This window comes from Alexandromys fortis, unplaced genomic scaffold, assembly GCF_014885135.2.
Source record: "Alexandromys fortis isolate MF-2015 unplaced genomic scaffold, M_Fortis_MF-2015_v1.1 scaffold_120, whole genome shotgun sequence".
Taxonomy (NCBI): domain Eukaryota; kingdom Metazoa; phylum Chordata; class Mammalia; order Rodentia; family Cricetidae; genus Alexandromys; species Alexandromys fortis.
Window position 1 is genome coordinate 5,308,628 of NW_026067999.1, and position 26,169 is coordinate 5,334,796.

Sequence of the window (26,169 nt, forward strand, 5' to 3'; positions counted from 1 at the left end):
ACTATTTGCAACAGTTAGCATGAACACTGTTGGCTGGTTTTCTTCCCACTGGCCCTTTGACACTCACAAGGCTCAGAGCTGCCCAGAGTCTTCCCTATCGGTCTAAATGCATCAGGTCTCATTCCTAGCTTGAAGAACACTGACCCACAGAAGGCCTAGATTCTTTACCTATTCCCTCCTTCCTAACTGTGAGAGTTAGCTACCATTTTGGAGAAATTAGAAGCGAAAGAGCTGGGAAACTGTAACCCTCTCTACTTATATGTTACTTCAATAAAAATTAATTCAAAAGCAACCTATTTAGCCGGGCGGTGGTGGCGCACGCCTTTAATCCCAGCACTCGGGAAACAGAGGCAGGCGGATCTCTGTGAGTTCGAGACCAGCCTGGTCTACAAGTGCTAGTTCCAGGACAGGAACCAAAGCCACAGAGAAGCCTCACCTTAAAAACAGACAAATAAACACAAAATATTTTTAAAAGCATATCAAATTCTTATATGAGGACTCCCTGGAAATGTCTTTCAAGTCTCTATTGGTCATTTTCTCTGTGGCATCAGATCTCTGACATAGTTGAAGAAAGTTTAAACTTGGAGTGTGTTTGACTTTTGCCATTATAAGTGTAGGTAGAACGTCTTCCTGCTTCCTGAATCTCAGAGTGAAAACTCACACAGACATGGGTGGGCCCCTTTCACAGAATTCGACAAACTGCACCTGTCTTTGGGCCTCTGCTACTAGATGGCCAAGTGACAGTATGGTTCCTCTTTAGCCCTAAGTCTGCCAGGTGCAGAGCAGATGGTCAACTAAGGAATGCCAAGAGCAGGAGAGCTAGTCTTTCCCAGGGAGGCCTTTAGGTGGGGAACTAATCAAAAGTGGCCAACCCCTGGAATCATACACACAAACAACACTAAACAGATTAAGTACATTTTATTTACATATTTGTTCATATATAGATCAGATATAGGTATATAGATATAGATATCAAGAGTAACTGTTCTTTAAAATGAAGTCATAAATCTGAGAGGGAGAAAGAGGGTTCACATGAGAGGAGTGGGAGGAAAGAAAAGCAAGGGAGAAAATAATTAATTATATTCTAATAAAAAACCTTAATAAATTCTACTTTTTATTTCTCCTGTACAAAGAAAGGGAAGGGAAACAGTAAAACACCTGGACTTTTTACTGTATTATGTTCTAAGTCATTTTGTTTTCCTTTGCTTTTCTGGTACTAGCAGCAGCATCTAGGCACTTGTTACAAATGCAAGTTGGGAAATATACAATACATATAACACCTTCCTATACAATAAACCACAAAGGCTTGATAAGCCCTCAAGGTGGTGGATAAGTAAATATCTCCCTTTGGTTATTATATAATTATGTACATGTATTGAAACACAGCACGAAATACTAGCAATATGTCCAATCATTACGTGGCAGTTGAAAACAAAATAAGCCCTTAAGAGACAGCAGGGCAAGGTGGGGCTTGTCTGTAATCCTAGCTCTTGGGAACAGAAGGCAGGAGGGCCAGGGCTTCAAGCCCATCCTCAGCTACATAGTGAATAAGAGGCCAGCCTGCAGCAAGGGGTTCTATAAAAATATAAATAAATAAAAAGTAAAAGAAATGCTTAATTTTTTTTTGGACTCCTGTAGCCAAACCTGACCTTGAATTTCTGATCCTCATGTCTTCATCTCCCAAATTCTTGGATTTCAGAAGACCATCACCACATCTGCTTGGTTTCCCAAACGCAGAGTCAATGACCTCAGTTTTCCCCACCCACTTTAAGCAGAACAAACAAACCACAGTCAGTTAAAAAGCAGAAAGGAACGAGGGTGGGGGGAGGAAGAAAGACTTGGAAAACTCCCAAGCCAGATGTGGTGGTACCAGTTGGAAACCTAACACTCGGGGAGCTAGGGCGGAAGGACTGGCAAGGGTTTTTCAGGTCAGTCTAGGCTACATGCCGTCAATCTGTTTCAAAATAGCATTAGAAAAATGCAGCTCAGGCGTGTGAGCCTTGGCTGAAGATTGGAATCACCTGAGAAGGTCTCCGAACAAGCAAATAAACTTCAGACCAATTAAACCAGAGTCTCTAGGGGTGTAGTTCTTTGTTGTTTTTAGCCCTTCAAGTAATCCCATGAGTCAACAGTCTAGTAAAGAACCAACCGACTCAGTAGACTTGCCATGGTAGAGGGCACGCTGCCAGAAATATTCTTTAGAGAAAGAACCTTAACCCCAGCATGAGTGTTTAGGCAGTAAGGCATTCTCCTCTCCTGCCACCTTCCACCCCAGACCACATGTATATTGCCCTGAAGAAGAAAAAGGATATTCTATGAGATACCCACGCCCATCTCTTTGGGTATCAGAGTATTGAAACAGTGGTCTCCAAGAAATTGGAATTTCCTGAGAGATCTCATGCTGGAAAATTGGAATTTCCTGAGAGATCTCATGCTGGAAGAAGGAAAGGACTCAAAGGCTTCTACCAGCAAGAGAAAAACCTGTCTTCTAGGAAGAGATTTCACACGGTTCTGACAACTTGTCAGAACACCCTGCAGGTCACACTGGCACCCAGATAATGATGGGTAGTAATGGGTGAGCCATATTTCAACAACACTTCTTGGTGATGACACCTCCTGCCTTCTATTTTAACCTAAGTCTCATATCGGGACCTCAAAGATGGAGTTGGGGGCCACAGGAACTCTTTATTTGTTCCTCTTCGTTGACTGAAGCATCTGTCTCTGCTTTTCATTGCAATTTATCTGTTGAATTGGCCTACTCATAGTGCGTGCCTGGGCTCAGCTTTCTAGGGCTTCTAGGGCCTAGGTCAGAATAACTGTAGTTAATATGTGTGTCCTTTCCACATGTGCCCATGAAGGCAGAGCTGGCACAGAACCATCTAAGTCCAATCTTGGGAGTTATAAGTTGCGTTGTGTAATCTACCAAGGTTCAGAGGATCTGTCTGCCCATATTTTCTCATCTGGGTCTCAAGAGCAAGGAAAACACATGTGTTCTTAACAGTTTGCTACCCTGGATTCCTGGTCCCAGAGAGGCATAGAGAACTTCCTGACAAGTAAGACACCATAGAGGCTTTTTCACTTTGAATCAGCACCTGGCCTTTTGCCTTGGCATGCCAGCCAGCTTTGAGCTGGTTGAGCTAGGTCATTGGGCTAAACTTGTCAGTGTAGATGTGATCTTTCTGTCGAAGAACAGGTGTGCAAACCATTGCTGAAGTTGACCAACCCATTAGCAAATTCTCCAGCCCCTTCCCTGACTATACCCATCCGGTGCACATGAGAAAAGAGAAAAAAAAAAAGGTGTGTACCCAAGAGAAGAACAAATATAGCTTGGGATCAAAAACTACAAAGCACTCCACTTTCTCCTGGAACAGATTCTGCACCCTACCCTGCTCTAGCATCACTAACAAAAGGCTCCTCTCCCGCCAACAGAACCACCAGAGTTGCAGCCTTTTCTTCCACAGCCCCACGGACTCCATCGTCAACTCAAGCACGTTGACTACCATGAGCGGGTTCTGAGCAGCTGACTTCTAGAATCCCCACTAGGGCCAGCATCGTCTATCAATCAGCACACCTTTGGCCTTATCTCCCTCCTATGGCTTTAGGCAGCCCTGAGCAGATCCTAACACACTCTCCTCCGTTTTCTCTTAAAACTCTGACCATGGCTTCTTCCTGGATTACTTCTAATAACCAGGAACTGAATTAATTATGCGCTTATTGGCTCTATTAGTACTTTATACATATATCTGCTCTAGAATTTTTTTCATTTTATCTTAATGAGCTGCTTATAATCCCTTCTCTGTCAATAAACTATAGGTTCTTCGCAGTCTATCTCTTAAAGTGAGAATTTTTTTAAGTTCTTAGCAGTCTATCCCTTAAAGTGAGAATATTTTAAGTTCTTAGAAGTCTATCCCTTAAAGTGAGAATTTTTTAAGTTAAAATTTAAAAAAGAAAATGGAAGACAAAAACTAGCTACATGCTACATGAGCAGCTGAGGCTGGGGACCTTGTTGAGAGTGAGAGAGCATGAATTCACAAAAGTGAGGTAGGATTCTGACAGAGCTGGTACCGTGCTGTCTATGAGAATGCAGGGGCTTGAATTCCATTCCCAACATCCACGAAAACAAAACAAACAAACAACAACTAAACCGGCATGAGCTGGGAAGGCTGAGACAGGAGGCTCAAGGGTGCTTCCTGGCTACCCAGCCTAGCCTAGTCCATGAGCACCTGGGTCCCATTAAGAGGACCCGTCTCACAAGGCAAATGGGTGGTGCCCGAGGAACAACACCTATTGGATCTCTGGCCTCTAAGCAGCCTCCTACAACATATGCGTACATGCTTATGCAAGTACACATGGTAATGTGTGTGTGTGCGTGCACACAGACACGCCAAGTTTAACAATAGAAAACCAGTCACATGGGGGTGGGGATAAGGCAGGAGACCTGGCCTCAAGAGAAAAGTTTTGAGAGTGTGTGACACATGCATATTTGTACACACACATAGAGGGATAGATTTGGAGCTTAAACATGTCTGAGGAAAACAAACAGTGTTTACAGGTTTGCTATAAATGCATGCTAAAATCATCTAGGTTGATGGTTTTTAGTCACGTGTCGGAAACCAAGGTAGTCAACTTAAAGAACCACTAAGGATTTTCTGTTGAACCCTGAAGACAGAAGGAAATAATAACTAAGTGTCGTGGTCTTCAAAGGCATTCATTCACTGTGACGTGACTATAGTGGGCAATCATCTAAAGCTGCATCTATAGAGAACAGGGCAGAGAATGAGGTTCAGAGGCTGCGCACGCTCAAATCCTTACAAAGTTAGCATATAAGAACACATTGGCCGAGAGGAAGGCTGGAAGCCCATCCTAGCTAAGGCCAACTAACGTTAGCTGCTGCAACAGGCATACAGACGTTCCAGGGGGTCTGAAGATGACCTATAGCACATTAGAATACATTCCTGGATGAAGATTTAAGATGCCAATGAGACTCGAGATGCATGAAGTTGTATAGAGAACTGCATATAAAGATTGGCGCCCATAAATGAAAATAATCCAAAAACCTCATGCTGTGTCCTAGAGAAGTCCGCATCCTTTGTACAGAGACAGCATTGAGGGATGAACTTTGTCTTTGCTCTAGATGGCCTGCCTGCCCTGGGGAGTACACTCTCTCCTAATAAACTCCTCTGCTCCTGCTCCAGCTCTGTTTCTCCTCAGTTCTTTATTTGGGAGCGCAGGAACTTGTGACTTTCTTCTGGAGGTACCTTGGAACCCCAATATCAGCTTACATACATAGCATGTGAGATATACATGCAAACCACAATAAATTCTAAAGGCATAGCAACAACATTTTTGTCTGCATTCATATATGTAGTGTGTGTGTTCCTGCATATGAATACAGGCTAGTGAAAACCCTCAGGTGTCATTTCTCATGTACCATCCACCTTGGGTTTTTTGAGATAGATCTTTCACTGGCCTGGAGCTCACCAAGTAGGCCAGGCTGGCTGGCCAGAGAGCCCCAAGATCTGCCTGTCTCTATTTCCCCAGCATTGAGATTTAAAGCATGTGCCAGTAGACCTGGCATTTTAAATGTGGGCTCTAGGGAACAAAGTCATGTCCTTGTTCTTAGAAGGAAGGATTTTACCAACTGAACCCTCATTTTTAAAAACAGAAAAAATAAGTTGGTGAACTTAATTTTCATACTATATTTTAAAATATTATTTCAACATATAATTGGGTTTTTTTATATCAAGGTAGTCTATATTCTTTTTCTTGTTTGGAATTTTATTATTATAATGATATGTGTGTGTGTGTGTGTGTGTGTGTGTGTGTGTGTGTGTGTGTGTGTACACACTCTAGCCAGTGCCACAGGGTGGCATGTAGAGGTCAGAGGACAACTTCCTTCCACCATGAACTCTGAGGATTGAATTCAAGTGGTCAGGCTTGTATGACCAAAGCTTTCTCCTGCCGACCCACCTTGCTGGCTCTTGTTTAATGTCTTTAGAAACTGTTTTTTTTCTTACTCTAGTTACACTTCTCTACTCAAACTAGCCATATTTCTATTATTCAGTAGCCTCATGTGGCTCAAAACTACCATAGTGTACAGGACACTGTAAAAACTGAAGTTGTGGACCAAGGAAAAGTCAACCCCTCTTCTAGACTTCAGGAGGATCTAGAGGAAGCCATAATGGCTCCTCAGTAGGAGCCTGATGCAGCCATAGACAAGGCAGAGCTATGGCTCCAAGAATTCAAGGAAAATAGAGTTAAGCAGCTATTTGAACAAGCCTCCCCGTTTGATTCCAGTTTATAGCACTCACTCAGTGCTATTATGGGAGAATAACTCTTGAGTGTTGCAGATAAATGACCTGAGCGGCAGTTTATGAGGGCTCATTAATCTCAGCCTCATGGCAGGACTGAAGGAGCAAATAGATGAGCTCTCCTCACAAAGCCAATGAAGTAGCACCAGAGAGGAGAGGGGGGGAGGGAGGGATGGAGAGAAAAAGAGAGAGATTCTCAGAGCAGAATAAATAGTGTTAGAAACAACAGGACAGTGTAAAGTAGAAGCGGACCCCTACATTTTTTAAACAAGAGAGATCCTTGAACATAGAACTTTCTGAAAAATGCAAAGGAATTAATGGTGTGAAGATGTCCCAAGGGAGGCAGCAATATTTCAGGGACATTCCCCCACCCCCGCCCCAAATTATCGGTCGCACAGTAACCAGCATGGAATTCATTTCAGGAAAACACAGTACACTTGGGTCCCCTATTTTTCCTCCCAGTGGTTTCTTCCTGACAACCTAAGAAAGGAAAGCTAATCAAAATAAAAAATACTCATTAATTTGATAAAAAAAAGAAGGGAACGTGGGAGTGGAGTGGAGGAGCCAGGGAAAGTAAGCTGGCCAAGACTGTCTAGCATGACTCTCTTTCAAAAAACAGGGAGGGGGTGTCAGGGAGGGGGTGTCATGAGCCCATATCTGATCTGAGCCCCAAGCACAAGGATAAGGGAGACCCCAATCAGGTGATCTATGACAGGAAGACCTTCTAGAGTCTTGTCCCTCCTCTCTGCTGTCCAGATCTCTCCGAAGACAAATTCTTAGGCTAAGACAAATGTAAATGCATGAATAAATAAGGACTAGGGATATGGCTCAGTGGGTGAAGGAACTGCTGCACAAATAAGATGGCTTGAGTTTGGGTCCCCAGGACCCATGTCACAGGCAGGAGGAGCAACGGCCCACATCTGTAACTGGGGCAGTGGAGATAGAAGGGTCCTTGGAGTTCATCAGCTGGCCAGCCCTGCTGTCATCAACCAGTTGATGAGCTCCAGGTGTGGTGAGAATCCCTGTGCCAATGAATAAAGGTAGAGTGTGATAGAGGAAGATACCTGACTTTGACCTCTGACCTCCACGTACACGTGCACTTACATGCATACACCCACATGACCACAGGTATATTGGTGCAGGATAATTGCCTGTATTCTGTCAATCATGTTTTAAATGAATGTTGATTGGCCAGGTAGGAAGTATAGGCAGGTCAACTAGACAGGAAGTAGAGGAGGGGCAATGAGAACAGGAGTATTCTGGGAAGCAGGAAGCTCCCTCTGCCATTCCTGCCCAGACCAACAAAGAAGCAGGATGTGACCTGGCATGCTGAAAAAGGTACCGAGCCATGTGGCTAACATAGATAATGATAATGATAGGTTATAAGAGCTAATATGAAGTCTGAGCTAATGGACCAATCAGTTTATAATTAATGCAGACTCTCTGTGATTTTCTCTGGGACTAAAAGGTTGGGGGACTGGGCAAGACAGAAACCCCAACAAGCCCAGCCTTCATGTTACAGTATATACCTTATACCCAATCAAAAAAAAAAAAAAACAAATAGATGTGTACAAATTAACAGCTTAGAAAATGCATCCAGGAAAACGCTGTGGCCTGGGCCATCGAGTACCCTTTGTCATTTCCACCTCAAAAAGCACAAAGCACCTTTATTAAAGAATTACCAAAGTACTAATCCAGTCATGGTAATCCTAGCAATTGAGAGGCTGAGACAGCAGGATCATTGTGTGTTTGAGACCAACCTAAGTTGCGCATACAGAAAGAGACCCTATCTCAAAAACAAAACTAGAGAAACAAACAAAAGAGAGGAAAACTACCAAAGTATGAAATGACTGTTTTTAGTGAAGGAAACTCGATTTTAAAAATAAGATTTGCATTTAATGTCTGCTATTTTTTGGTCACCTTACTGTTTTAATCTGAATCAAACCTTGAAATTTCTATAAAATTTGAGAACTGGACAATTTCAAGCAACACTGCACTGTCTGATTGTATCTATCCCATACTTTCTGTGTACACATATGCTCTCATTTATGTTTGTATGTTGGGGATTGAATGCAGGGCCTTGAGCATGCTTTGCACTTTTTAACCACTTACCTCCATGTCCAGAGGGTGGCAGTGACACCCACCTTTAATCCCAGCACTTGGGAGGCAGAGTCAGGAGCAGCTCTGTGCATTCAAGGCCAGCCTGATTTACAGAGCAAGTTCAAGGACAGCCAGTGCTACACAAAGAAACTCTGTATCAAAAAAAAATTTTTTCAAAAAGATGAACATATGAAAGAAGCTAGTTAGCAGAAGTTCCTCCTCACGGAGGCTGCACATAAGGGACTGGATTAATTTCATGTTGCTATGGCACAAATCTACAGCCAAAGGAAACTTACAGAAGAACAACTTTATTTGGGTTTATGGTTTCAGAGGCAGAGTCCATAATGGTCAGGAAGGCCTGGAAGCAGGTGGATGAAGCGGGAGCTGGGAGCTTGCATCTTCAGTCACAAATATGAAGCAGAGACAGAGCAGAGTGAGGCTACGGACTCTCAAAGCCTGTCCCCAGTGATGTACCTGTTCCAGCAGAGTTCCACCTTCTAAAGGTTCCACAACCTCCCTAAAACACTGCCACTATCTGAGGACATGTTGTTCAATGTGTGATCCTATTTAGGGGAGTTTCTCACTCACGCTTCCAGAAGAACAAAGCAACTTGTTCCTTACATAAAAATGTGAGAGAATGCAGTTCCTATGCGGTCTGGTGCCACTGAGTTCTATCCTTTCTCCAGCTTGGGCCTGCTTCCACTGTAGTGAGTGCTTTTTCTCCTATAATAAACTACCTTCGTTTCTCCCACTATCCATGTGTCCCTTATTCCAGGTAATATGAACTGGAAATCCCAGAGTATGATTCCAAATCTCAATCCATGCCTGTAACACCTGGATACCCAGTCTTTTCTGTGTTTGGAATATAATCTACAACCCAGACCCAGAAAAACAGAGAGTGACTGGCAGTGGTTCCCAGCCTTCCTGTGATGCAATGCTGTGTCCCTTTAGTATAGTTCCTCATATCGTGGTGTCCCTCATCCATAACATTATTTTCAATGCCACTTTATAACTGCAATTTGGCTATGGTTATGAATTGTAATGTAAATATTTTTGGAGAGATTTGACAAAGTGTCATGCCCCATATATATAGCCTGAATGCCACTACCAGAGTGAAGAATCAGGGCAGGGTATGTAACTCAGTTGTAGAATACTTGCTTAGTATGCAGGAAGCCCCCTGTAGGTGGAGATTTTCGCCATGACCGCCAGTCAGTTCTATCCCACCAGCTGGCTCCCCAAATAACCACGCAAAGACTTATTATAGATTATAAATGCTCGGTTGATGACTTGGGCTTGTTACTAACTAGCTCTTTCAACATTAACTCATCTTTCTTACCTACACTCTACCACATGGCGGTATCTTCTTTCAACACAGCGTGTTCATCTCCTCCTTCCTTTGCATCTGCTGGCAACTCCACCCTCTCCATCCCCATGCTCTCTTTGTGCCCACAAGTCCCACCTGCCTCTACCTGCCTAGCAATTGGCCATTTAGCCCTTTATTAAACTAATGACAACAACAAATTTTGACAGTGGACAAAAAGATTGTTCCACAGGAAAGCCCTGGGTTCAAACCTTAACAACACACAAAAAGGAGCTCGGTAGCAAATGCCTATAATCTCAGCTCCTGTAGGGTGGAGGCAGGCCAGCCTAAATGACATAGGGAGTTCAAGGCAAGCCTGAAATACCTGAGACTTTGTCTAGGAGGAGGGGTAGGAGAAGAAGGAACAATACTCTGCAAGATGTTTTTTAAAAAATATAAGCAATCACTGCTTTAAATTTTAAATGAATTACAAAATGTTCCAAAAATGAAATGAATTACAAATGAATTACTACTTTAAAATTTAAATGAATTACAAAATGAATTACTACTTTAATCTAAATGAATGAAAGTACATAGTTAATGACAAGGAATTTTCTCAGATAACAAGCTAGATTCATGCGCTCTGACTAAACTAGTAGAATCTAATGCCTAATTATTACATAGAATTATGAAAAAAACTTCACCTCTTTTTTTGTGAAAAATATACAAGGTCAGAACTATACTGGGAACCCTACCTGTTCATATTCTATCACCAACAAATTTCACAAACAATTTGTGTGTCCTTGATGGAGAACGGTTTCTCCCTCTTGGAGTTCACATTGGAGCCCTCTGGGCACCCAAATGTGCCAGGTTCTTAGGAAGCACTTGCTGTTCTGACCTTCTCTTTGAGACAGACATTTAAATAGTACTTGAGTCTGGGCATGGTGGCACATGCCTGTAATCCTAGAACTTGAAAGGTAGAAACTGGAGGGTCAGAAGTTCAAAGCCCACCTCAGTTGCACAGAGTGTTCAAGGCTAGGGCTGATCTATGTGAGGCAGTCTCAAAAATAAATAGATTTAGGCACATGTAAATTTGATTATAATTTTATTTTCTTTTGATTTTTTGTTTTTCTTTTAACTTTGGAGATAGAATCCCATGGGAGCCAGGCTAGAAGTGAATGTATTGTACAGCCCAAGACAGCTATGAATTCCTCATCCTCCTGCACCTACCTCCCAAGTGCTGCAAGGATAGGTGTGCACCACCAGGCCTGGCTTTAAGTATCATCTTTGAAAAGCCAATTTAATCTTCCTAGTGCACTCTGGGACATGTTTTTTGTTGCATGGGACAACAGTACCCTAGGTGCAGACCTGCTTTCTCTGTGGCATCTCCCACCTTTCGCCAGCACCTGACCAGGCAGTTTGGAGGCCTATGATTTTTAAATATGTTGAAGAAAATCCTTTCTGGGATTGTGGGTCCTGAGTGGAAGTTAATAGTATATTTTCTGTATTCTGACCTGTTGAGGATCTCTGTAGTAGTCTCTACTTTGGATAATTTTCCATTTACTTATGCGTGTGTGTGTGTGTGTGTGTGTGTGTGTAATGATTATTCATATATGGGTGTGAATACTTGCTCTGGAGTGCATGTGCCATGATGAAAATGTGGAGGTAGTAGAAACCTCAGTTGTTGGTCCTCACTCTCTGCCTTGTTTGAGACAGGCTTTCCTTGATATTCATTGCTGCATATGCCAAGCTAACTGGTCCAAGAACTTTCAGGTATTCTCCTGTCTCCGTCTTCCAGCTCACTTTCTGAACACTGGGATGACAGGGGAGTTGTACTGTGCTTGGATTTACGTGGGTTCTGGGGATTCAAGCTCATGTCCTCACGCTTGTGTGGTTTGCCATCTCCCTCAGGGCTGGATGTGTAAATCCTTCCCTGTTCTAGTGAGATCCACGTGATGGTACATCCTGCTCACTTCACCATGTGAAAGTCTCTTCCTGTACATCAAAATTCAAAGACTTTGGATACATCTGGGGGCCCAGGATAGATGAGTGAGGGACAGAGTCAAAGCAAGAAACTTAAGTGAATCTTTCTTTTAAACTGACTATCTCTAAGTTTATTCTATGCTATTAATTCATCTGGATTTTTGCAGTGTGTGTGTGTGTGTGTGTGTCTGTGTTTTGTGTATGTGTCAGTATACATGTATGTGTGTGTTTGTGGGTATGTGAATCTCATAACACATGTGTAGATGTGTAGAGATCAGAGAACAATTTGTGAGAGTCAGTTCTTTCCTTTTCTCATGTGGGTCCCAAGATTAAAGGAAGTCAGGCTGTCAGGCTTGGCCATTTCGCCTTGCTATAGTTATTTTTTTCTTATTTATTTAGTTAGTTTGATGCTAGATTTTATGTAGCCCAGGCTTACTTAGAACTATCTATGCTGCAGATGATACCCTCGAACTCCTGGTCCTCCTCTGTCTCCACCTTCTAAATGCTGAGGTTATAAATTTAATGGTTTTCTGATGGGAAGAGAAAGACAAAAAGGAGTCCCTTGGTAGATGAAAACTTAAAATCCATCTGTCCTACCAAAACAGAAAATCCCTTCAGTCTAATGTGTGAGAAGAATGTGCCATATAAATGACATATACAGGACCAGAACTCTTGTGACCCAAGACTTTTGAACTAGCCCTCTAGCCAACTTCCATCCTCATATGTACCTTTCCGTTTTTTAAAAAAGTATATTTCTAATGTTATCTATGTGGCCCTGCTCCAATTCTGGGTTCCAGGCCACAAGAACGTGGGAATTTCAGTTGCTTTACTCTGGACTCTGATGCATGCTTATGCTAGCTTTTTGTTTTGTTTTGTTTGAAAGTCTCAGTATATAGAGTTGAGGCTGGCCCCAAAATTGCTCTGTATGATCCTCCTATCGCAGACTATTGAGTATTGGGATTATTAACATGTGCCACCACATCAGGGCCTTACAGTCTGATAACTTACGTTGGAAAGCAGTTTATGAATGGCATTTGACCTTGAACAATATGCTGTGCTTAGGAGAATGATGTGGGAAGGTCATTGGTTAATTAATAAAGAAACTGCTTAGCCTCATAGGTTAGAACATAACTGGGTGGAGTAAACAGAACAGAATGCTGGGAGGAAGAGGAAGTGAGGTAAGACGCCATGCTTCTGCTCTCCAGGGCAGACACAATGAAGCAAGCCGCCAGGTCAGACATGCTGAATCTTTCTGGTAAGACTGGTGCTACACAGATTATTAGAGATGGGTTGATTGGGATATGAGAATTAGCCAGTAAAAGCTAGAGCTAATGGGCCAAGCAGTGTTTAAAAGAATACAGTTTGTGTGTTGTTATTTTGGGGCATAAGCTAGCCAGGCAGCTGGGAGCTGGGTGGCAGAAATGCAGTCTGCAGTTCCCTACTACAAGAGAAAGCATTCACACTTATTCCATACCAACCAAACGAGAGCCTCTTTGTTTATCTCATGTAATTACACAATCTGTAATAAATGTTACTCTAAAACAGACCACAGAACAATTGTCAAGAAAGAGAACAAACAAAGACAAGCGAAAAGCTAAGCCTTGGAGCCAGGCTCAGGGTTTGCAGTGGGAGCATGGGAGAGGAGAGCTGATGGAGGTCATGACATCCTAGGAAGTGCTGTCCGTGACTCTGAACAGTTAGAACCAAAGCTGGAGGAAGGCTTCTGAGAGGAGAGAAAGGCTCTAGGAGGAGAGACAGGACCGTGAGAAGGAACATGCCTAGTGGAGGCAAAATTGTGCAGAGAGCCGGGGCAGCCTGGATATCAAGTTTGGTTTGGAAATTTAACTGGAAGGGCTAGGGAATGCAGCTCAGTTGATAGAGTCTTGCGTATCAGAGCTTGCGCAAAGCCCTGAGTTTCGTCCCCAGCATGGCATAAATTATACTTGGTGGCTGATGCCCATAATCCTAACACTCAGGAGGTAGAGATAGATCAGGAGTTCAAGATCAGTTTTGGCTGCTTAGTGATTTTATTTTCTTTTTATTAATTAGCATTTTTCATTTATTTTACAGGCTGACTGCAGTTTCCCCTCCCTCCTCTCCTCCCTCTTCCCCCCTCATCCACTCCTCTTAAAACTCCTTTCAGAAAGTCAGGCCTCCCATGGGCATCAACAAAGCAAGGCACATCAAGTTGAGGCAGGCCGAAGCTCCTCCCCCTGCATCAAGGCTAGGCAAGGCAGCCCAGTATGAGAAATAGGTTTCCAAAAGCCACCTCAAGAGCCAGGGAGGGACAGGGACAGATCCTGAGCCCACTGGTAAGGGCCTCACAAACAGATCAAGCTACACAACTGTCACACACATGTAGAGGGTCTAGCTCAGTCCCGTGCTGGCCCCACAGGTGTTGGTCCAGAGTCCATGAACTCTCAAGGGCTTGGATCAGCTGTCTCTGTGGATTTTCCCATCACCATCTTGATCGCCCCTCTCGTTCATATAATTCTCCCTCCCTCTCTTCACCTGGACTCCTGGAACTCAGCGCAGGGCTTAGCTGAGGATCTCTGCATCTGCTTCCATCAGTTATCAGATGAAGGTTCTATCATGACAATAAGGTAGCCATCAATCTGATTACAGGGGAAGGGCCGTTCACTAGTGCTGGGAGTCTTAGCTGGGCTCATTCTTGTAGATTCCTGGGAATTTCCCTGGCACCAGGTTTTCCCTTCCCCAGGAATGCCCCCTATCGAGACATACTCTTTCATTACTCTTCCCCTCTGTCCTACCCCACATCTGCCCAAACCAGTCTCTCCATGTTCCCATCTCCACCCCATCTCCCAACCCCTGCCCCAGTTTACCCAGGAGATCTATTCTATTTCTCCTCCCCAGAGAAAGTCATTTATCCCCCCCCCCTTGGGTCCTTCCTGTTACCTAACCTCTCTGAGGCTGTGGATTGTAGCCTGATTATCCTTTACTTTACAGCTAATATCCACTTACCAGTGAGTACATACTGTGTTTTTCTGGGTCTGAGTTACCTCCCTCAGTGTGATTTTTTTTCTGGTTTCATCAATTTGCCAGCAAATTTCATGATGTCAGTGGTTTATTTTAGAGCTGAATAATACTTTCATTATCCATTCTTCAGTTGAGGGGCATTTAGGTTGTTTCCAGGTTCTGACTATGACAAATAATGCTGCTATGAACATAGTTGAGCACATGTCCTTATGGTATGGGTCTGCATCCTTCAGGTGTATACCCAAGAGTGGTATCGCTGGGTCTTGAGATAGGTTGATTCAGAAATTTCAGAGAAACTGCCATACTGATTTCCAAAGTGGCTGTACAAATCTACACTCCCACTAGTAGCGAAGGAGTGTTCCCTTTACTCCACACCCTGTCATCAATGTTTTTAATCTTAGCCATTCTGACAGGTGTGAGATAGTCTCTCAATCATTTTGATTGGCATTTCCCTGATGGCTAAGGATGTTGAACAATTTTTGAACTGTATCTCGGCCATTTGAGATTCTTCTGTTGATAATTCCCTGTTTAGTTCTGTACCCCATTTTTTAAAATTGGATTATTAGGTATTTTGATGTCTAGTTTCTTGAGTTATTTACATATTTTGGAGATCAACCTTCTGTCAGATGTGGTATTGGTGAAGATCTTTTCCCATTCTGTAGGCTGCCATTTTGTCTTATTGCCAATGCCCTTTGCCTTGCAGAAGCTTCTCAGTTTCATGAAGTTCCATTTATTAATTTTTGGTCTCAGTGTGTGTGCTATTGCTGTTCTATTCAGGAAGTTGTTTCCTGTGTCAATGCATTGAAGGCTACTTTCCACTTTCTCTTTTTTAAGGTTCAGTGTAACTGGATTTATGTTGAGGTCTTTGATCTTCTTGAAATTGAGTTTTGTTGGCTGCATAAGGGTTTTTGCAATCATCCTGTGTTACCTGAAACCCTATCTGAAAGCAAAAGGGATGGGAAGCTAGGGAGACAGCTCAGTTGGTAAAGTACTTACCACAGAAGCATGGGAAACTGAGTTTAGATCTTTGGCACTCATAGTAAAAAGTCAGGCATTGTGGTACTCACTGGAGAGGCAATGACAGACAGATCCCTAAGCTGACTGGTCAGTCAGTCATTGAATTCCAGGCTAGTGAAAGACCCTATCTAAAAAATTATGTCAATGGTTCCTGAGGTTGTTTCCTGGCCTCCACAGGTACATGTGCCTGTTTACATAGCACACACACACACACACACACACACACACACACACACACAGAGAGAGAGAGAGAGAGAGAGAGAGAGAGAGAGAGAGAGAGAGAGAGAGAGAGATACATACAGTACCTCTCAATCAGGTTAATGTGTCTGGCAGGGGGCTTGCACCTCTAAGCTACTTTAGAACTGGTGTACAGCAATGATAAAAAGCAGATTACCTCCTAGTTTCTTTAATGTATTCGGATAATCAAGGACCACCCAAGGGAGAAGAAGCTGAGGTTCTTTATTTATCGTCACTTGTGTTGGGGCAGAGACCCCAAAACTAGCAGAATAGAAAGAAAACATTCTAATGGCAAAAACAAACAGCAAAGGGGCTTCACTGGCTGCTGCTGGCATGGTAACTTCATAAAGCAGAATGATTAGAATGGGCAATTTATGTGACTGATTGAAGGAGCCTCCTTAGTTCTTTCTGGTTGGGTACGAACTAAAAACAGACAGGTAAGAACTAGAAAAACTAGTTATTATGATCTTGACCACCCTGGGCAGATGTTGGTCAGAATTCTGTTGTCATATATGATGCGTCATTGTCCATCTGCACATTTGCCTCTGGATTGGTTCTAGATAGCCCATTTGCATCTCTTTATTGCCTTTACCCTAAAAAATGAGTCTCTTGGTATGATGCGATTATCAAGAAAGCTGATGGTGGTACTGAAGTGTTGACGGCTGGGTGTGGTGGCATGCAACTGTAATTTCAGCATCAGCAGGCTGAGGCAGAAACGTCATGAGAGACTTCAAAAACAAAACAGTATGCTTCCAAATCCCCAAGAATGTCCATGAGAACTGCATAAACCATGAGAACTGCAGGTCTCTGGGTTGTAGAATTGCCACTGCAAACCACGCTCCACAGCGGTTCTCCACCTTCCTAGTTCTCTGACCCTTTCATACAGTTCTTCATGTTGCGGTGACCTCCAGCCATGAAATTATTTCTGTTGCTATTTCATTGCTATCATTTTGCTACTGTTGTGAATCACAATGGAAATATCTATGTTTTCTGATGGTCTTAGGCAAGCCCTGTAAAGGGACATTTGACCCCAAAAGAGGTCAAGACTCAAGGGTTGAGAGCTTCTGTTCCTGGGAGTTCTGCATATCAGAACTCGGATGCCCTGGTATAGACTGGACTTAGTGTGGCCTCTGCATGAGGAGGAGAAATGCTAGAATTATTTTCCAATTTGCAGCCTGAGGAAAAGCTGTTGTCCCCTTACTTTAATTTCTTCACCTGACAGAAAGGTTGTTGACAGTCAACAATTGGACCTTCCACTGGAGAAACCTAGCCGTGTGGAACCCTAGTGTGGCGCTGAAAGGACACCAAGGAAAGCAAGTGGTGTGCATGCCTGGAATCCCAGCACCTGAGACACAGAGGCAAAGGATCAGGAGTTCAGGGCCATTCTCTGCTACGTCCTGAGTTCTAGGCCAGCCTGGACCACATGAGAACTATGTAAAAAAATCCAGAAAATTAAAATGCATGGCTTATTCTCGGAATAGTAAATTCTCAGAATTCTAAGGGGGCAGGGAGGCTAAACGTAAAGGCCTCTAAAACCCAATGCTGTCTTTTCCTAAGAAAATCATTTAATGTTGAAAAGTCTAAAGACTTTCCATTAAGTTATCTAAATCTTTGATGTTTGGCCAGATAAACCAGTTTCAACAAGAACAATAATAACAAAATCCTCTGACTTCTTTGTGTCTTGAAACTATGTCATAGAAGAAAGGACATAGGGTTAAATGAAGTAATAATGATGAAATATTTGTATTTGTCATTCTGAATATATGTCCTAGTTTCATTTCTCTTGCAATGATAAATACCCTGACAATAAGCAAATTAGAGGAGAAGGGATTTATTGGGTTTACAGTTCTGGATTATGATCATTATTATGGAGAAGTCAAAGAAGGGACATAGAACACTAAGAGCAGAGAAAGGAATGAAGCGTTGCTGGCTCTCATCTATCTATTTCCTGTCTGATGTAGTTCAGGACACTCAGCCTAAGGAAAGACAATACTCCCAATGGAGAGGATCTTTCTAAATCAACTCATGATCAAGATAATCCTCACTCCGACAGGGCAACAGGCCAAACTGATTGAGACAATTGCTCAGTTGAGGATTTCTTGTCCAGTGATTCTAGGTTGTGGCAAGTTCACAATTAAAAACATCATCATAACACAGACGCTTCAAGTTCCTTGCTGCCATGCGCAAGGCCCCAGATTCTAGCCACACACACACACCCCCACACACCTAAGAGTATGTATAAGGAAAAGAACACACACAAATAATAAAATTAAAAACAACTACAAAATTCTAAGAGTTGTGGCTTATATTTTTCATCCCAGAACTAAGAAGACCGAGACACAAGAAGTATCTGTGGTTTGAAATCAGCCTGGGATGCATATTTAATTCCCAAATATCCTGGAATACAAAGCAAGACTCTGTCTCAGAGGGCATGAAAAAATAAAAGAAAGTGAAAAGGAAGGAAGGAGGAGGGAGGGAAGGAAGATAGACGGAAAGAGGGGCAAGGAGGGAGGAAGGACAGAGTTCCCTTTTGGTGTTCTAAATGTTGGAGGGTTTTTATCCACTCTATATTCAGTTGTGAAATCCTTTTTTTGCTACACCACCACCAATGATCTCATGACTAATATTTACTGTTGGTGCTTTTCCTGAACTCTACTGAGCAGTTTACATACTTGATTTCTCTTTCTCCTCACTGAAATACTAAGGGTTGACTGTGTAATGGTCAGCTCTGATTTTAGATGAGGAGATTAAGACTCAGATAAATGAAGCGTGCTGTGCAATGTCACATACCCAGTGAAAGATGTAGCCCTGATTTGAACCGTGGTTTCATACTTCCCAAATCTTTGCGTTTCACAAGGAAGCCTTCAGAACGTCTCTGTGCTCCTAATAGTGCCTTGGTGAAGTAATAAAATTCTGACCAATGCAACTAATAAAAAAAAATTAACAGCCAAATAGTGGTGGCGCACGCCTTTAATCCCAGAACTTGGGAGGCAGAGACAGGCGGATCTCTGTGAGTTCGAGGCCAGCCTGATCTAGAGAGTGAGTTCAAGGACAGCCAGGGCTGCTACACAGAGACACCCTGTCTTGAAAAACCCAAAAAAAGAAAGAAAGAAAGAAAGAAAGAAAGAAAGAAAGAAAGAAAGGAAGGAAGGAAGGAAGGAAGGAAGGAAGGAAGGAAGGAAGGAAGGAAGAAAGAAAGAAAGAAAGAAAGAAAGAGAAAAGAAAGGAAGGAAGGAAGAAAAAGAAAAGAATTAACTAGTAATTTGGAAAGCCCCTTCCCTTTTGCACTCCTGTGTACTATCTCCTCTGGGTTGGAGATTCTTCGCTTCACCCAGATTCCTTTTATCCTCTCCTTTGGGAAAGGAGTGTGAAATTGTCCAATGATTGCATCATTCCAAAAGACTATGAAGGTTGGGGGCAGGACTGGGCATACATTGTCACCATTTATCACCAAGTTCTGTCAGTGGAAATGTACTAGCATTTGTCACGGGAGTTACTTCAGAAAACATTTCACCTGGCATTTCCCCGAGGTAGCCAACAGAACTCCATTCTACCAATCATTCAATAGATCAGCTATGGAAATACAAACTTCTTTTTCTTTTTCCAGATGGCAGACCAGATAAATCTAAGGTTACGGAGCAAGTCCTTGGAAGAATGCAGAAACAGGAGCCAAATCTTGCCCTTGAAATTGAGTTTTAACCAAGGGACAACTCTTCCCAAAGGTAACCTCTCCTTTTTCACATATTTTCTTCATTGTTTTTAAATTTACTGAGTGTCTTCATGTGCACGTGCATTTATGGAGGTCAGAGGACAACTTATGGGAAATGGTTCTGTCTTTCCGCTGTGTGGGTTCCAGGGATCAAACTTAGGTCATCAAGCTTGGTGACAAGTGCCTTTACCTGCTAAGCCACCTCATTATGTCCCTTCTTAAGGAAAAACGATGCCAAATGAGAAAAAAAATTAGAAACAACATCTCCAACATTGTCTGCTCGTGATAATTTTCTTGGTTCAGGGAATGATTTTTATATCTCCACATGAGTGGCCATGTTCAGGAAGACATAAGTGCCAAACACCTAATTAGTGTATGTCACATACTCTTAACTAAAAAAATAAAGCTGTGTAAATCCATAACCCATTTGTGAACATGTGATGGAGAAGTTTTGAAGTCAGTAATCAAAATAATTGTCTAGATGTCTTGGCTCCAAATCTCCACACTCCTGGACCTCTTTCAATTTATGCATATTGGGTGTGTATGGATAGATGTTTTATGTGATCTGAATTTCCATTGTTGCCAAACTTGTTATTTTCTCCAGAGGTACCTTATCAATGAGCCAAACAAATATTCTGATCATGTCTTTATAAGGGCACTTCACCTAGGTTTTGTCTCAGTAGATAATTTAGGTGTATGACATAAGCAAGGGCTATGGTGACCATAGTGCTGACCTGGCTTCATCCAAAGAATCACGGGGCTTTGTCTGCATTTGAGAAAGCCTGGAGATGTGGACATGAGCAAAGTGAGGATGGGAGACAAAGAGTGATGAGAATCAAGGTGAGAGTTATGGCAACATCTGAAGCTTCTCCGTCAATCAGAGAGGATGGCTTTGTGGGTCATGCATCTCTGTCACAGCTGCTCAGCTCCATTGGGGTCATATGGAAGCAGAAATATATGATGCACGAATAAATAGGTATGATTATGCACCAAAAAGCCTTATTTACAAAAGAGATGATAGGTTCCACCTTTGGGTATAATTTGCTTCCCACTGAATGAGCGGAATAGGTATCCCAATATGACTTGACCTTGAACTAGAAATACAGACATCAGGACTAGAAATGGGATTTCTTGCCTTCTTGGCACACCACAGAAAGTGGGTGATGTCAAAGTCAGGGTTTTGAAGGGTGGAGACTGTTCTTGCGTTTTTGTTTGCTTGTTTATCCGTTTCACTCTTACACAGATTTGCACAAACTGAGCACTCCCCCACACACCAATACCCAGATTACGAAACACTTGAAAGCTCAGCAAGGCCTGTGAGACGTGTGCCTGTTGTGTGTAGTTGTCAAATTGCAGATTAATGCTGTAGCCAGATGGTGCTCCATTTTGTAAATACACCGCAGTAAATGCAGCCATCCTGTTGCCACAGACACTAGGTGGTTCCATATTTCATTATTGGGAATCATGTTCATTTCAAAACTTAAAGTAATGTGCCTTAGTGAATGCACACACACATCTTGTTAGGTCTATATTGAAGAACATCATTGTAAAAGTCTGTAATCCCAACACTCGGGAAGCAGAGATGGGGTATTATCCTCAGCTACATAGGGAATTTGAATTCAGCCAGGGTACGTGACACCTGCCTCAAAATAAGCAAATAGATGTAATTAAAACACAAAGAACTAAAAACACATTTTTTGAAAACCAGCTTTCCTAAGTAGTGTGGTCTAACCCTCACCTGTGCCCTGGTAGTACCAAAGGGCACACAGTACTTTCTGTTTCCCAAGTGCAGCCTATTTCCACAGTTAGGACTGCATTCCCACCTAAGGACCAGGCTTCCAGTTTCTTCACATCTTTGCTAAGTGGAGTTTTGTATCTTTCTCACTGTAGTGAATACATAGGGGCTCGTTGTGGTTTTTATTCTTGTTTCCTGATAATGACGATAAGCCGCTTTTAGTGTGCCTACTGCTTATTTGGACATTGATTTTCTGAAGTGTCTCCTCAAGTCTTCTGGTTTTTATTTAGTTAGGTTTTTAGGTCTTGCTGATTGTAAAGAGACGCTCACATGCCACACACACCCCTCTGAATTCTAGTTGTACCGTCATGTAAGAAGTTACTGGGTCTGAAAAAGCATGGGATAAAACCGGACTCGCTGAACATAGCGGACAATGAGGACTGCTGAGAACTCAAGAACAATGGCACTGGGTTTTGATCTACTGCACGTACTGGCTTTGTGGAAGCCTAGGCTGTTTGGATGTTTACCTTGCTAGACCTGGAAGGAGGTGGGTGGTCCTTGGACTCCCCACAGGGCAGGGAACCTGGTCTGCTCTTTGGGCTGATGAGAGAGGGGGAGTTGATTGGGGGATGGGGAGGGATATGGGAGGCAGTGGCGGGGAAGAGACAGAAATCTTTAATAAATAAGTAAATAATAAAAAAAGAAGTTACTAAAAGCTTAAAACGTTCAGCAGGAGGAGACAGGACAATGGCTACATGCCCAAAGGCAACTTGGGGGATATTTGGATACCTTGGCTCAAAACACCAACCAATCAGCGTCCTACTTTAAAGCAACAAAAAAAGCATTTATTCTTTCTGCTATTTTCTGTGAGTTGTGAATTTAGAAATGATTGCTCGGGTCAGCTCTGGCTGTAGACTTCTCAGTAGATAGGATTTTGATATTAGATGGGAGCTTTGCTAGCCCTGGGGGACGTCCTGTCAGTGGGGCTTACTCGGATGACACCTGCATTAGTGCTGCTGTTGATCCAAGGCCTGGATTCCTTCCTCCTGTGCTTTTCTCAGCTGCTTAGATGTCCTCATGACATAGGAGCTAGCTTCTCTAAGAGTGCCCAATCTACAGGAGCCAAAGAGGTAAGCCAATGCTCTTTAAATGTTAGCCCAGAAAGTCACCTGCCCTTGCTTCAGTTAGATACAGATGCCAACTCAATGTGGGATACAACAGATATACATAGGCTTGAATACCACCAGAGGAGACTCTTTGAAAGTTATCTTAGAGGCCACCCACCATATGAGTCCGTTGACATATCAAATTATTTTTGAGAGTTAAAAAAAAAAAAAGAACAGATGAAAACTTCTTTGGGATGTCCCTTCTTGAGGCTGACTGCTTAATCATTCTTCAGGCTCAGTTCAAGTTCTTGCTGTGATTTCATGTGTATTTGCATATCAGTGTCTCTTTGCTCAGATTTTTCGGGGTCTCCAGAGGTTACTGGTCTCCTGGAGCATCTGCTTCTCCTAAATCATACCCCCAATCCTACTTTAGTGATTACTCACTTTTCGGCCTCTCTATTCTTTTCTATTTGGAGGCAGAATCTTATGTAGCCCAGACTCGCCTTGCACTCCCTGTGTAGCCATGGATGACTTTGACCTTCTGATTCTTCTGATTCTCCTGTATCACTACATCCAGCAATGGGATCAAACTAAGGATTTTGTACATGTTACGCAAGCACTCTACCTACTATGCTATTACCCCCTTTTAAATTAAGATTCTAATGCTCTCTTGAAACAAACTTGCTTGGAAGGGTGTGATGGCGTGATTCTATGAGTCATTTACCCTTTAGTTATCGGAGGGTCAGCCAAGAGCCGGCTTTCAGGTTAGGGAGAGGTACTAGGCACCTGCACAGATAAGAAAACAGCCATTTCTTAGCCTGATAAGGAGACCTGGCAAAGAGGCTGGGAAAGAGGAGTGGCAAGAAAGTATTCCAAGAACAAAATTTAAGGGTGCACTTCCTCTTAGCTAGAATTACAAAGTGAGAGTCCAAGAGGGAGTGCCTCCTTAAATTTTGCACCTTGGCCATTTCACACACGCCTGGCCTAAGTACACACGGTCACAATAACAATCCAGCCCTGGAGGCCTTTCCAACAATCCCCCTACCATTGGCTGGAATAGTTTCTCATTGTCGGGCACTTTGCTTACACAACTCGTATTTTTTTTTTCTTCTTTTTCTTTAAAAGATTTTTTAGCAACGCTGGAGATGCTCCCTGCCCAGCTTTGGTCATGCTAAGCACATGCTTCCCCACTGAACCAGATCCATGGCTCCTGGTCACGCAACTGTTAACCCTTTGCACAGCCTTTGTAGAACAAGCATAGTCTCCAGCTAAGGAAGGAAAAGTTTGGTAAAGCTACAAACCTCACCCAAACTCACGCTGTTAGTAAGAGGCATAAATCAGAGCTGGGCACGGACAGTAACAGGCCTGAGGCAACCCCACAACCTGGGAAATGGATGCCAGAGGATCAGGAATTCAGAGCCATCTTGACTATATCACAACTTCAAGGCCACAACTACTTTGCGGAGGTCCTGTCTCAAACAAAACAAAACAAATGACTAGATTGACTGAATTCCCACACCCATTCTCTTTCTTCCTATGCTGGATATTTCAGCAATAAGATAGAAATTGACAGCTATGGGTGTGGTGTAACTGGAGGCTATTCGAGCAGAGGTTTATTATGTTAGCGCTGACCCGCAATAACCCATGCTACACAAACACAGTCATACCACACTTCAAGTGAATTGTAGACATTTAAATGCTCAGAGAAGACAGCCTGGGTAGAGGTGGCTGGGAACGTCCCCACAAATGATCAGATCCAATTGACAGAACTCTAGGTGGAGCCGAATGGATCTATGCCAAAGAGCTGCCAGAATGTTCTTGTTTCCAAGCCAGGGAGGCAGCTTGTTCTTTGCCCATTTTCTGTGAAAATGATAGGTTGCATTTATTTTTTTTATGAATTTGCATATGAGAAGGTAGGAGGATCTGTAAGGAGACGTATGATTGATTGTGAATTTTGGTTTAGAGCCCCAAGAACCACTGTAAGTTTCAGTCTGCAACCTAAAGAACAGCAGTTCTCAGTGAAATTGCTCTAGCTTCCTTGGAGAGTGGATCAAATGGAAGTGGAAGGCAAGAGCTGGTAATTTCCTATGTACAAAGCTAACATGTGACCTAAAGCATCTGGACATGATCTTGATACCCAGAACCTGCATTTAAAAAAAATTCTGAGTTTGATGATGTGCGCTTGTGTTTCCAGTATTGGTGAGGTGGGGGCAAACAGGTCTGTGGAACTCACTGGTCAGGTTACTTGACAAATCTAGGCCAGTGGGAAACCCTGTCTCAAAAAAGAAAGAAAGGAAGGGAGGGAGGGAGGGAGAAAGGGAGAGAGAGACAGAGAGAGTGGAAAAACAAGACCTAAGGTTGACCTCTGTCTTTTCATATAAATGTGCCCACCCCCATACAAACATGTAAGTACACACACACACACACACACACACACACACACATTCAGAAAGACAGAGAGGGCGGGAGAGAAAATACGTACATGATTGGACGTGGCTGAATTTCAGTAAAAGTTCATTTACTTCATTTATGAAAATGGCAGGGGCTCAGTAAGACTTGAAGGCGACCTCTGATCTTAGAAGAATCATTCAAGTGTGGCTGTTTTGAACTTTTTTCTTTGTTCCATGGTGTTGGGCAGAGGCTCTTTTTTTCTTTCTTCTTCTTAGTGCTGTTTAAATGCTAAAGTAGTGTTAGCAAACAAGAACAAAAGAGGAGGAGAGTGGGAGGGGTTATCTTAGCAAAGCTGCTCTGAAGGGCAGAGAAATGCTTTGGTCACAGTACATGCAAATTTAAAGGGCCAGCTGTTTTCACTCTGCATAGCTAGATGGAAGAGCCATCCAGTCCCCAAAACAAGTTCCAAGTTTCAGTTTGGTATTTCAAAAATAGAACTCATTGCTGGAACATCCCTATCGCTAAGCATTTGGAGGAGTTGTCAAATAAATGCAATGGGCCAAATATGTCACGTGTCCAATGCATTATTGGGTAATATATGAAAACCTTTGATTTATGTGTAGAAGAATTAGATTCTGTACTTGCAAAGAATAATACTCTAAACGGGGGGAGAAGTGTTGAAAGGCTAACTTAGTGAATAAAGAACATAGGTGTAATTGAATGTAGTAGAGAGAGCTGGAGGGTATTGATTCATGCTGGCCCTGGATGACTGTCACAGATCTGGGTCTCATTTAATTATTGAACCTTAGCCATATCTTTTGGCCTACATGCCAGTTCCTTCTTCGTCTATAAAATAAAGAGGGTAGATGAGATCATAGAGTTGTAAGCAAAAGATTCCAGGGACCAGAATGATAATACAGAAGGATGTAAACACAGAAGAAAAGAGTAAGTGTTTAGGTATTTGTCCTATAATCTCCTCTCTTATTCTGTCTTTTAGAGTAAGATGGAGGATAAACAGTATTTTCAAAGTTCGTTGTTGGTCTGGTGGGTTAACAGCCTGTGGTCCTCAGACCCGGTGTGGTTACTTTTCTAGTTACGGTGACAAGATACTTGACATAAGAAACTTAAGAAATGGGGTGGGGGCTGCAGTGATAGCTTGGTCTGTAAAGAGCTCAGTTAAAGACCTGAGTTTGATCCCCAAGAGACCATGTTAATAGAGACAGAGAGAGAAAGCGAGAGAGAGAGAGAGAGAGAGAGAGAGAGAGAGAGAGAGAGAGAGAGAG

General features: G+C 42.7%; 1 long non-coding RNA gene across 4 annotated transcripts in view; it reads left to right on the forward strand.

Moving 5' to 3' along the window:
* Window positions 1-26,169, forward strand: part of LOC126512680 (uncharacterized) — a 531,499-nt gene that overhangs the window by 396,311 nt on the left and 109,019 nt on the right. For all 4 annotated transcript variants that reach the window (XR_007595127.1, XR_007595124.1, XR_007595125.1 and 1 more), the window contains exon 6: window positions 19,553-19,667. This is a non-coding gene — a long non-coding RNA (uncharacterized lncRNA). The remainder of the gene's footprint in view (window positions 1-19,552; window positions 19,668-26,169) is intronic.